Below are 12988 nucleotides of genomic sequence, written 5' to 3'. Positions count from 1 at the left end.
ATCAGAGAGTGCATACCGTATTTGTTCTTTTGTGATTGGCTTACCTCACTCAGGATGATATTCTCCAACAATAAATTTATTAAAAACAATAAATTTATGAAATTCTTAGGGAAATGGATGGATCTGGAAAACATAGTTTTTTATTTAAATTATATTATTTATTTACATTCCAGACATTGACACTTCCCTGTTCCCCTCCCACAGTTCCTGATCCCATTACTCCCCCCCACTTGCCTCTGAGAGGGTGCTCCCACACACACACCAGGCCTCCCCCTTCCCTGGGGCCTCAAGGTTCTCTAGGATAAAGTGCATCTTCTCCCATTGAGGCCAGACCAGGGCACCAAAGCCTGACCCTACCAATTTCTAAAGCAATCAAATATGTATTCTAAGAGATTAATTTAGTTTTTCATGAGTTCATATACTTGCTTTACTGAGTGTTAGTTTCTGTGCATAGTTTTGGTTTAGTTTAGCAATGATTGTGTTTGTATATTCAAGTGTCTAGTTTTGGGTGGGAAGTCACACCCAATATGATGTTGAGTATAAATGTCCATTATTATTTTTCTCCATAGAATAAATTTATCTGATATGTTTGCTATAAAAGAATTTTTCCATTTATTTTGAGATACTATTTTATAATATATTGAAAATGAAAGCCTTCCAGTCTGAGCTGGTGCCCTGAGCAGACCTTGGACACTGGCTCTGCACCCAGTCCCACAACACCCAGAGGAAGCTCTACTCCCAGGTGCTCTAACATGCCTAGGATCACAGGCGAGGAGGCAACATCATCTGTCCCAACACCAAAAGTAACTGGGACTCCGGAGATCCAGGGAAACAGGAATCCCTGCGCAGCCAGTGGCACAGGTTCCTTCCAGTCTGAGCCAATGCCCTGAGCAGACCTTGGGTGCTGGCTACACACCCAATCCCAGAGGCAGCTTGACTCCCAGAAGCTCTGACACACCCAGGATTTCAGGATCACAGGATCACAGAGACAGCTGGACTCTGAAAAGTTCTGACACAACCAGGATGACAGAAGGGACAGGCTCTAGTCAGAGACAGAGAGGGAAGGTAGCACTAGAGATAACTAGATGGAAAGAGACAAGCACAAGAACATAAGCAACAGAAACTAAGGTTACTTGGCATCATCAGAACACAGTTCTCCCAGAGTAGCAAGTCCTGGATACCTCATCACACCAGAAAAGCAAGATTTGGATTTAAAAATCACATCTCATGATGATGATAGAGAACTTTAAGAAGTACATAAATAACTCCCTTAAAGAAATACAGGAGAACACAGGTAAACAGCTAGAAGCCCTTAAAGAGGAAACACAAAAATCCCTTAAAGAAATACAGGAAAACACAACCAAACAGGTGAAGGAATTGGGCAAGACCAACCAGTATGTAAAAATTGAAATAGAATCAATAAAGAAATCACAAAAGGATACAATACAACACTGGAGATAGAAAACCTAGGAAAGAGATCAGAAGTCATATATGCAAGCATCACCAACAGAATACAGAGGTAGAAGAGAGAATCTCAGGTGCAGAAGATACCATATACACAAAAGTCAAAGAAAATCCAAACTGCAAAAAGGTCCTAACCCAAAACATCCAGGAAATCCAGGACCCAATGAGAACACCAAACCTAAAGATAATATACAAGAGAGTGAAGATTCCCAACTTAAAGGACCAGTAAATATCTTTGGAAAAACTATAGAGGAAAATTTGCTTAATCTAAAGAAAGAGATACCCATGAACATACAAGAAGCCTACAGAACTCCAAATAGACTGGAACAGAAAGGAAATTCCCCATCACATAATAATCTAAACACAAAATGCACAAAATGAAGAAAGAATATTAAAAGCAGCAAAGGAAAAAGGTCAAGTAACATATAAAGGCAGACCTATCAGAATTACACCAGATTTCCCACCAGAGACTATAAAAACCAAAAGATCTTTGGCAGATGTCATGCAGACCCTAAGAGAACACAAATGACAGCCTAGGCTACGATATCCAGCAAGAGTCTCAATTACCATAGATGGAGAAACCAAGATATTCCATGACAAACCAAATTTATACACTATCTTTCCAAAAATGTAGCCCTAAAAATGACAATACATGAAAAACTCCACCATAAGGAGAAAAACTACACCCTAGAAAAAGCAAGAAAGTAATCTTTCAACAAACCCAAAAGATGATAGCCACACAAACATAAAAATAACATCAAAAATAACAGGAAGCAACAATCACTTTTCCTTAATATCTCTTAAGATCAATGGATTCAATTTCCAAAAATTAAATAAAAAGACATAAACTTACAGACTAGATATGTAAACAGGACACAGCATTTTGCTGCATACAGAAAATGCACCTCAATGACAAAGGCAGACACTACCTCAGAGTAAAAGGCTGGAAAAAAAATTTTCCAAGCAAATGGTCCCAAGAAATCACCTGAAGTAACCATTCTAATATCAAATAAAATCGACTTTCAACCAAAAGTTATCACAAAAGATAAGGAAGGGCACTTTATACTCGTCAAAGGAAAAATCTACCAAGATACACTCTTAATTCTGAACATCTATGCTCCAAATGCAAGAGCCCTCACATTCATAAAAGAAACTTAACTAAAGCTCAAAGCACACATTGCACCACACACAATAATAGTGGGAAACTTCAACACCCCACTCTCTGCAATGGACAGATCATGGAAACAGAAACTAAACAGAGCACACAGTGAAACTAACAGAAGTAGTGAACCAAATGGATTTAAAAGATAACTATAGAACATTTCATGTTAAAACAAAAGAATATACCTTCTTCTCAGCACCTTATGGTATCTTCCCCAAAACTGACCATATAATTGGTCACAAATCATGCCTCAACAGATACAAGAAGATTGGAATAATCCCATGCATCCTATCAAATTACCATGGACTAAGGCTGGTCTTCACTAACTACAGAAACAACAGAAAACCCACATACACATGGAAGCTGAACAATGTTCTACTCAATGATAACTTGGTCAGAAAAAAAGAAAGAAAGAAAGAAAGAAAGAAAGAAAGAAAGAAAGAAAGAAAGAAAGAGAAAGAAAGGAAGGAAGGAAGGAAGGAAGGAAGGAAGGAAGGAAGGAAAGAAGAAAGAGAAAGAAAGAGAGAAAGAAAGAAACAAACAAAGAAATAAAGAAAGAAACAAAGAAACAAAGAAGTTAAAGACTTTTTAGAATTTAATGAAAATGAAGGCAATCATACCAAAACTTATGGGACACAATGAAAGCAGTGTTAAAAGGAAAACGCATAGCTCTAAGTGCCTCCAAGAAGAAACTGGAGAGAGCATACACTAGCAGCTTGACAGCACACCTGAAAGCTCTAGAAAAAAAGAAACAAACACACTCAAGAGAAGTAGATGGCAGGAAATATTCAAACTAAAGGCTGAAATCAAACAAGTAGAAACAGTAAGGACTATAAAAGAATCAACAAAACCAGGAGCTGTTTCTTTGAGAGAATCAACAAGATAGATAAACCTTTAGCCAGACTAATGAGAGGGCACAGAGACAACATCAAAATTGACAAAATCAGAAATGAAAAGGGAGACATAACAACAGAAACAGAGGAAATTCAAAAATCATTAGGTCCTACTACAAAAGCCTATACTCAACAAAACTGAGAAATCTGGAAGAAATGGACCATTTTCTAGACAGATACCAGGTGCCAAAGTTAAAACAGGATCAGATGAACCATCTAAACAGTTCCATAACTCCTAAAGAAATATAAACAGTCATTAAAAGTCTCCCAACCAAAAACAGCACAGGAACAGATGGGTTTAGTGCAGAATTCTATCAAACCTTCAAAAAAGACCTAACACCAATACTCTTCAAACTATTCCACAAAATTGAAACAGAAGGTACACAACCCAATTCGTTCTATGAAGCCACAATTACACTTATATTTAAACCACACAGAGACCCAACAAAAAAAAAAGAGAACTTCAGACCAATTGCCCTTATGAATATTGATGCAAAAACACTCAGTAAAATTCTCACAAACCAAATCTAAGAACACATCAAAACAATCATTCATTATGGTCAAGAAGGCTTCATATCAGGGATTCAGAGATGATTCAGTATACAAAAATCCATCAATGTAATCCACTCTATAAGCAAACTGAAAGAAAAAAAAAAACACATGATCATCTCATTAGATGCAGAGAGAGCATTTGACAAAATTCAACATCCCTTCATGGTAAAAGTCTAGGAAAGATCAGGAATTCAAGACCCATACCTAAACATAATAAAAGCAATATACAGCAAACCAGAAGCCGACTTAAACTAAATGGAGAGAAACTTGAAGCAGTCCCTCTAAAATCTCTCCCTACCTGTTCAACATAGTATTCGAAGTTCTAGCCAGAGCAATTAAACAACAAAAAGAGGTCAAATGGATACAAATTGGAAAAGAAGAAGTCAAAATATCACTATTTGCAGATGATATGATAGTATATTTAAGTGATCTTAAAAATTTTGCCAGACAACTCCTGCAGCTGATAAAAAACTTCAGCAAAGTAGCTGGATAAAAAAATTGACTCAAAAAAAAAAAAAAACCAGCAGCCTTCCTCTACTCAAAGGATAACAGGCTGAGAAAGAAATTAGGGAACTGACACCCTTCACAATAGTCACAAATAGTATAAAATACCATGGTGTGGCTCTAATCAAGCAAGTGTTGGGTCTGTATGACAAGAACTACAAGTCTCTGAAGAAATAAATTGAAGAAGATCTCAGATGGAAAGATCTCCCATGCTCATGGATTGGCAGGATTAATATAGCAAAAATGGCCATCTTGTCGAAAGCAATCTACAGTTTCAATGCAATCCCCATCAAAATTCCAACCCAATTCTTCATAGAGTTAGAAAGAGCAATTTGCAAATTAATTTGGAATAACAAAAAACCCAGGATAATGAAAACTACTCATTACAATAAAAGAACTTCTGGGGGGAGTTATTGCTCTGTAATAGCACTTGAGGTCAGGAATGGTGATTATTCCTGACCTCAAGTGGTATTACAGAGCAATAATGATAAAAAAAAATTAAAAGTAAAAAACTGTATGGTATTGGTTCAGGGACCAGCAGGTAGATCAATGGAGTAGAATTGAAGATCCAGAAATGAACCCACACACCTATGGTCACTTGATCTTTGACAAAGGAGCTAAAAACATCCATTGAGAAAAAGACAGCATTTTCAACAAATGGTGTGGGTTCAACAGGACGTCAGCATGTAGAAGAATGCAAATCTATCCATCCTTATCTCCTTGTACAAAGCTCAAGTCCAAGTGGATCAAGGACCCCCACATAAAACCAAATACACTGAAACTAATAGGAGAGAAAGTGGGGAAGAGCCTTGAACACATGGGCACAGGGGAAATTTTCCTGAACCAATGGTTTATGCTCTGAGATCAACAATATCCAAGTGGGACCTCATAAAATTGCAAAGCTTCTGTAAGGTAAAGGACACTGTCAATAGGACAAAATGGCAACCAACAGATTGGAAAAGATCTTTACCAATCCTACATCTGATAGAGAACTAATATCCAATATATGCAAAGAACTCAAGAAGTTAGACTCCAGAAAATCAAATAACCCTATTAAAAATGGAGTAGAGAGCTAAACTAAGAATTCTCAACTGAGGAATATCAAATGATCAAGAAGCACCCAAAGAAATGTTCAATATCCTTAGTCATCAGGAAAATGCAAGTCAAAATAACCCTGAGGTTCCACCTCACACTAGTCAAAATACCTAAGATGAAAAACTCACATGACAGCAGATGCTGGCAAAGATATGGAAAAAGAGGAACACTCCTCCATTGTTGGTGGGATTGCAGGCTGGTACAACTACTCTGGAAATCAGTCTGGCAGTTTCTAAGAAAATTGGACATAGTATTACCTGAAGACCCAGCTATACCACTCCTGGGCACCCAGAAGGTGCTCCAAAATGTAATAAGGACACATGCTCCACTATGTTCATAGCAGCCTTATTCATAATAGCCAGAAATTGGAAACACTCCAGATGTCCTTCAACAGAGGAGTGGATACAGAAAATGTGGTACATTTACACAATGGAATACTACCCATCTATTAAAAACAATGGATTCATTAAATTCTTAGGCAAATGGATGGAACTAGAAAATATCATCCTGAATGAGGTAACCCAATCACAAAAGAACAGATATGGTATATACTCACTGATAAATCTATATTAGCCCAGAACCTCAGAATACCCAAGATACAATTCCCAGACCAAATGGAGCTCAAGAAGAAAGAAGATCAAAAGTATGGATACTTCAGTCCTTCTTAGAGGGGAAACAAAGTACCTAAGGAAGGGGTTACAGAGAAAAAGTGTGGAGCAGAGGCTGAAGAAATGACCATCCAGAGACTGCCCCACCTAGGGATCCATCTCATATACAGTCATCAAATGCAAACACTATTGCAGATGCCAAAAAGTGCATGCTGACAGGAGCCTGACATAGCTGTCTCCTGTGAGGCTCTGCCAGAGCCTAACATATACAGAGACAGATGCTCACAGCCAACCATTGAACTGATCATGAGGTCCCCAATGGAGGAGTTAGAGAAAAGACTGAAGGAGCTGAAGGGGTTTGCAACCCCATAGGAAGAACAACAATATCAACCAACCAGAGCTCCCAGGGTCTAAACCACCAACCAAGAAGTACACAAGGAGTGGCCCATGGCTCCAGCCTTATATGTAGCAGAATATGGCATTGTCGGGCATCAATGGGACAAGTGGCCCTTGGTCCTGTGAAGGCTAGATGCCCCAGTGTAGGGGAATTCAAGTATGGGAAGGCGGGAGTGGGTGGGGGTGGGGGTGGGGAAACACCTTCATAGAAGCAAGGGAATGGGGATGAGATTGGGAGTTTCTGTGGAAAGGATACTGGAAAGAGGATATTTGAAATGTAAATAAATAAAATATCCAATAAAGAAAAAAGAAAAAATTCACTTCTATCTACTAATCTCTTTCACACAAAATTTCTGATATCAAAATTATGATTTTCTTCACACAAATGAATCCTCTGCACCTCCACTGGACACTGGCAGAGTGTCCTACAATTTCACTCAACTCTGATATGCAGTGTCAGCTTTTGTTCCTAAAGAGTGTGAGAGAAGCCCCTTTTTCAGCACACAAGTGCATTCTTACTCACCAGCTCGGTAGCACCCAAAATAGCACTTCTTTTGTTAGGGGTTTTAATGGAAGATTCATAATACAACAGTGAATTTAGTTAAATCATCAACTGATGATGATTAATTCAACCTCTCATTCCTCTCCTATCTTCCCAGAGATTGGAAACTGAGAAAGAAGGCTGAAGGTTCTAAATCTCAATCACATGTTGTTTGTTTTCCCCATGACCAATCCCGATTCTAGTAATTCCCCAAAATCATCTCCCCGGTGTAAACTCAGGTGTGGCTGAAGTCTGTTAAGAATAGTGAAAGACATAGAAATGTTTCAGGAATTGAAGACACTATAACAGAAGGTATTCCTGTTATTTTTATCACTTAGATCACAGAAGTTTATTTTGTACCAGAAGCCATGCAAAAATACAAAATAAACTACTCTTCAAGTTATGGTATTAAACACTCCCAACAGACCTACTACTGAAAGCTGGAAATATCCAACAGATAAAAAATGAACTTAATATGCCTAGCCTAATGAGCAGCATAGTTCATGTGGTGGTTTGAATATGGTTGGTCCATGGGAGCTGGCACCATTAAGAGGTGTGACCTTGTGTGGGTAGGTGTGGCCATGTTGGAGGAAGTTTGTCACTGTGGGTGAGGATTTGGAGGTCCTTCAGATCAAGATGGAGAACTCCCAGCTCTTCTTGCACCATGTCTGCCTACACACTGTCATGCTTCCATTATAACAATGGACTGACCCTCTGAAACTGTAAGCCAGCCCCAATTACATTTATAAATTAACTTTATAAGAATTTCTGTGGCCATGGTATCTTTTCACAGCAGTAAAATCCAAACTAAGACATCTCAGAAACACAGTGCATTACATAGTGTCCAATATATTTACCTTCTGAGTGTGGTGCTAGCTGGAGGCTACAATTTCCTGCTACTGCTTAGCACTACAAAACAGAATTAAACTTTGTGTCATTAACCCAGAGGAAAAATATTCAATATTCAAAGTTTAATGTCTATCAAATGGCATCCTCTGACATTGGCATAAAGTAAAAAAAAAAATCTTAAGTTGAGCAATGATGTATGGGAAACTGTTGGATTTTGTGCTGTATCTCTAGACACACTATTCTGTTCTATTGTCTATTCATACTGTGGTCTAAATGTGTCAAAATTCACATGCTGAAACCTAGTTAGCAATATAATAATAGTTGAGGAGGGAACTATGTCCTAACAGTGGGGTTTACATGAGCAAGAATGGTGGTCTTATAGAAGAATCCAGAAGGGGCTTTTTGTCCTTTTCAATATGGCAGAATTCAGCAAGAAGGCACCACGTAAAAAAGGGGGGGAGGGGGAACCATAAGAATGTTTGAAACCTGACTGTGCCTTGATCTTGAACTATCCAGCCTCCAGAACTGAGAGCAATAAATGTGTGTTATCTATATTATGTATACTCTGATATTCTGTGACAGCAGCTCAAACTTTTTAAGATGATTTTATTTTTAAATAATTACTATACCATTTTATCACTGATGCTCTAAGGATCTCTTCTATATCTGATTATAAACATCCACTTGCAGTGAATTCTTTGTCTACTGTCAGGTTCTGTGTTACTGTGACAAAATGCATGATAGAAATTTAAGGGTGACAAGATTTATTTTGGCTCATAGTCTCAGAGGATTTAGTCCATAGACCCTTAGCTCCATTGATGTGGAGACCATATAACACACACCATTGTGGTACCATGAATAATATGGTAACAGAGATCTATTTATCTGACTACAAACAGAAAGCAGATCAAGGGACAAGAAGAGTCAAGATACAAGTAACCTAGTCTTGAATATATCAGTCCATGTAGGGCATTTCCTATTCATATGGACAGTTTCCATTATTGCTGTCTTTTTTGTTGGGGGGAATAACTAACACTAAAAGCCTTTTGAAAAAGTCATTAGGGGCCTATTAATATAGAAGTGTTGCTGGGCGTGGTGGCACACGCCTTTAATCCCAGCACTTGGGAGGCAGAGGCAGGCGGATTTCTGAGTTCGAGGCCAGCCTGGTCTACAGAGTGAGTTCCAGGTCAGCCAGGGCTACACAGAGAAACCCTGTCTCAAAAAAAAAAAAAAAAAAAAAGAAGTGTCTTTAAAATGTGTATGTGTGTGTATATATGTATGTATGTATGTATATAAGTATATGTGTATATAGACAGAAAGAGACAGAGACAGAGACAGTTTAAATGTAGTTGTGAGTTGTCCTGAAATGGGCCAACAATGCCCTTATTAAACACAACAGATTAACAAATAAATATGTTGCTGAACAAGGAGACAGGTTTAGCTAAGCTTATAGGAGCAGTCTCTGAAGGGTGGCAGTTTTAAGGCTGTAAACATCCTGGGGAAGAAAGCTATGGTGGACATTTTCTGTATACACTGTCAACATCCACATATGGACCAGAGGAAAGCTTTGTTGTCCTTCTGAGCCTCACCTTGGGTGTCTTAGTGCTTTATTGCTATGAAGAGACACTATTGTAGCTGGTCTTCATCACTTCATGGGTTCTTCTTTTTTTCCACCTTTTATTTCCCCCCAATTTCACTCCATCATGAGATAGGAGGGAAAAAAGGATAGAGGGGAGAAAGAATGATAGAGATTCTTGAACCTAATTACTTTCTTCTTGTTTCTTCTTTGAGCACAAGTTCCTACAAACTGCAACCAACCTCCCTGATTGACCAACAACCACCTAAGGATCCCTCCTATCAGGGCTATTATATAACCTCTAAAAAGTTCCCAGAATTCCAAATGTCACACAATCTCACAAATCTGCAGCTGGCAAAAACCATGCCTCGGCTAGAGCACAAGGCAAATCATTGCCAGCTACTGTGAAGCAAGTCCATATCTCCACACCTGGGACTAAAATGAAAACATATTCTTATATTTCTGTGTTTTTTTAAGAAACCAAAATTCCAAAATTCTCACCACACACTGTGACCACAGAAACTCTTATGGAAAAGAAAAGCATTTAATTGGGGCCTGCTTAGAGTTCCAGAAGTTGATTCCATTGTAATCATGGTGAAAAGCATGGTCAAATTCAGGCAGATATGATGCTAGAGAAGTGGCTGAGAGTTCTACATGCACATCCAAAGGGAGTAGGAAGAAAAAGACTCTGGACTTAGAATGGGCTTTTTGAAACTTCAAAGTCCAACTCCAGTGACATACTTCCTTCAACAAGGTCACACTTTCCTAATTCCTTCAAATAGTGCCACTCCCTGGTGGCCAAGTATCCAAATCTATGAGCTTCTGGGGGTCATTCTAATTCAGGCACTGGGGTAGGGAGGCTTTACCATTTCCCTATAGGTCTGAGGCTAAGGTCCTTGACATGGCCAGTTCGTGTCAACAGCACATAATCATTCGGGGCTTCTTCTACTCCCCACAAAAGAGATTATAAAACAAATCTGGAGCTGATGAGATAGCTCATTTAGTTAAGAGCATTTGCTGTTCTTGCAGAGCACCAGTGTTTGAGTTCCAGCACCCACACCTATCTGTAATTCCATTTTGAGGGGACCTGACACCCTCTTCTGGCTACCATAGACACCAGGCACACATGTTGTGCCCAGATATACACACAGGCAAAAAGAAAAATCTATACAATTAATGTATTTTAAAAATTGAAGTTACATGTTAAGGAAAAAAGCATGTTACATATGAGTTAGAGCCAAAATTGTAAGATGTTTACAGTGTGTATATAGTAGAAAAGGAAGGATGAAGAAGCAGCCTTATGTTGTTGCTTTTCCAACCTTATGTTGTTGAGGGGTTTTTTAATAATCGTCAAATAAAGTGTGAAAAAAAGTAGAAAAGGAAAAATAACAAATAATACAGGTAGAACTGGGGAAATGGCTCTGTAGATAATTTATCTGTTTGTAAACATTAGAACCTTAGTTCAGTTCCCTAGAACCCATGTAAAAGCAGAGCATCATGGTACACTGTCTGTAACCCTAGGGCTCTGGTGGAATCAGACAGATCCTGGGAGCTCTCTGGCCAGCTATTCCAGCTGAATGAGGAAACCTGAGATTCAGTGAGAACCAAAATCAACCTCTGACTCCATGTGCTCCTTATGCACATACATATATATACATATATATGTATACATATATATGTATATATATGTACATACATGCATGCACATTCTTGTACATAGAGAGAAAGAGAAGTACAAGGAAAGTGGAATGATAAATCAATTTTAAACAAGGTAGAAAATTACAGCTAAATCAATAAGGCTAGATTTGGGAAATTTGTAAGATTCATAAACCTAATACATTTCTAGTGACATAATCACAGAGAAGGAACAAAGGCATAAAACAACTACCTGTGGGTGTTTTCTGATGGGTAGCAAAGGCAGAGTTAACACTGCACGTAGGATTAAAATTGCTATTCAGCTGCCTTGGAGGGGAGATCTTTTCAGTGGTCACAGTGGAATCACAAGGAAGGGAGACAGTGTGAGAATGGTACACTGTGAAGAAAGGCAGTCATTGCTAGGTTTGAAAATAATGAGTCATTAACATAAAATTGTCTTGAGCCATCAAGTTTGCAGAACCTTCATTGATACTCTTCCTGGATTTTCACCCTCTTACTGTGCAGATGCACAAAGCCATCTCCTGGAGACTCTGCTCACTACAAGTCTGCCTGGCAGAAACTTCAGAAACAGGAGAGGATATGGTAGAGTGAGTTGAGATAAATTTATTACTGTATCTTGCAAAAAGGTAGTTTATTTGGGGCAGGACAGTGTTTTTGTAGAAGAGGTTAACTGGGTGGACCTTTAATGTAACAACGAATATCCTTAAAATACTTAAAAAGAAGACACATCTCCTAGACCTGAAGACTGCCTTGCTGAACTTTGTACTACAGATGAAAGTAGTAATCTAATTAATATCTCTCTCCCTCCCTCCCTCCCTTCTTCCCTCCCTTCCTCCTTTCATCAATTTCTCTTCCCCCTCCCCATTCCTCTCTCTCAGCCATGGGGTCATACCAAGAACCTGTCACAAGTTAGGCACCTTTTCTAATACTAAGCACTTTGCTGCACCCCTCAGCCCTGTTCTGATACATTTTTTGACTAGCTGATTGTGACATCCAAGACTCAGTAGGGCAATAGAGACAAGATGTTTGTAAGTAGAGACAGGTGTACACAATCTACACAGAGAGGTAAAGGATATGTGAAAACGTCCAAAATGGGCTGCACTCTGAGAACCAGAACCACTCTGACAGCCAGTCTGAGTTGGGGTATGGGAGAAATGGATTCTTCCCTACCACCCCCGAAGTTGGGCTATGCTAGGAGTATTTTCCTCTGTGGCCATAAGGGGGAGCCTTTTAGACTGTAAGAAAAAAGATTAGTGTTTTAAGGAGCCAAGTTTTAGGTGATTTCTCTATTCTCTGCCTCCTTACACGGATTTACTGTGCAGATGCATGGCTCATAACATTGGACACCATAGTTCTTATGACTCTGTGATGTTCGTCAAGGTCTCCTTTTGTCAAGATCCCCATACTCACTAGAAATAATCCTCACTACAGACTTTTCACACAAATTAAAAAGTGTATATTCTCGACAGAGAATCACACTTTGTTTAAAATCAAAGGCCTACAGAAGATATCTGAACTTCGATGGCACTCAGGGATGTGTGGTATTGTGGCCCCTTTTGAGCCTACCACTACATTCCATTTATTAAGAAATCTAACTTGCTTTTATGTCCTTAAGAAAACACAATCCCTGTACTCAGTTCGATGAATGGCTGTGAGCCTCTACATCTGTGTTAGTCAGATACTGTCAGAGCC

At 38.8% G+C, this 12988-nt stretch overlaps 1 protein-coding gene across 6 annotated transcripts in view; it reads right to left on the bottom strand.

The window, feature by feature from the left end:
- Pate2 (prostate and testis expressed 2) overlaps nt 1-12988 on the bottom strand; it is an 88410-nt gene that overhangs the window by 57925 nt on the left and 17497 nt on the right. The gene's annotated exons all lie outside the window — the stretch shown is intronic.

This window comes from Mastomys coucha, unplaced genomic scaffold (assembly GCF_008632895.1).
Source record: "Mastomys coucha isolate ucsf_1 unplaced genomic scaffold, UCSF_Mcou_1 pScaffold23, whole genome shotgun sequence".
In the NCBI taxonomy this organism is placed as follows: domain Eukaryota; kingdom Metazoa; phylum Chordata; class Mammalia; order Rodentia; family Muridae; genus Mastomys; species Mastomys coucha.
This window is presented reverse-complemented; position numbering and strand designations above follow the sequence as displayed.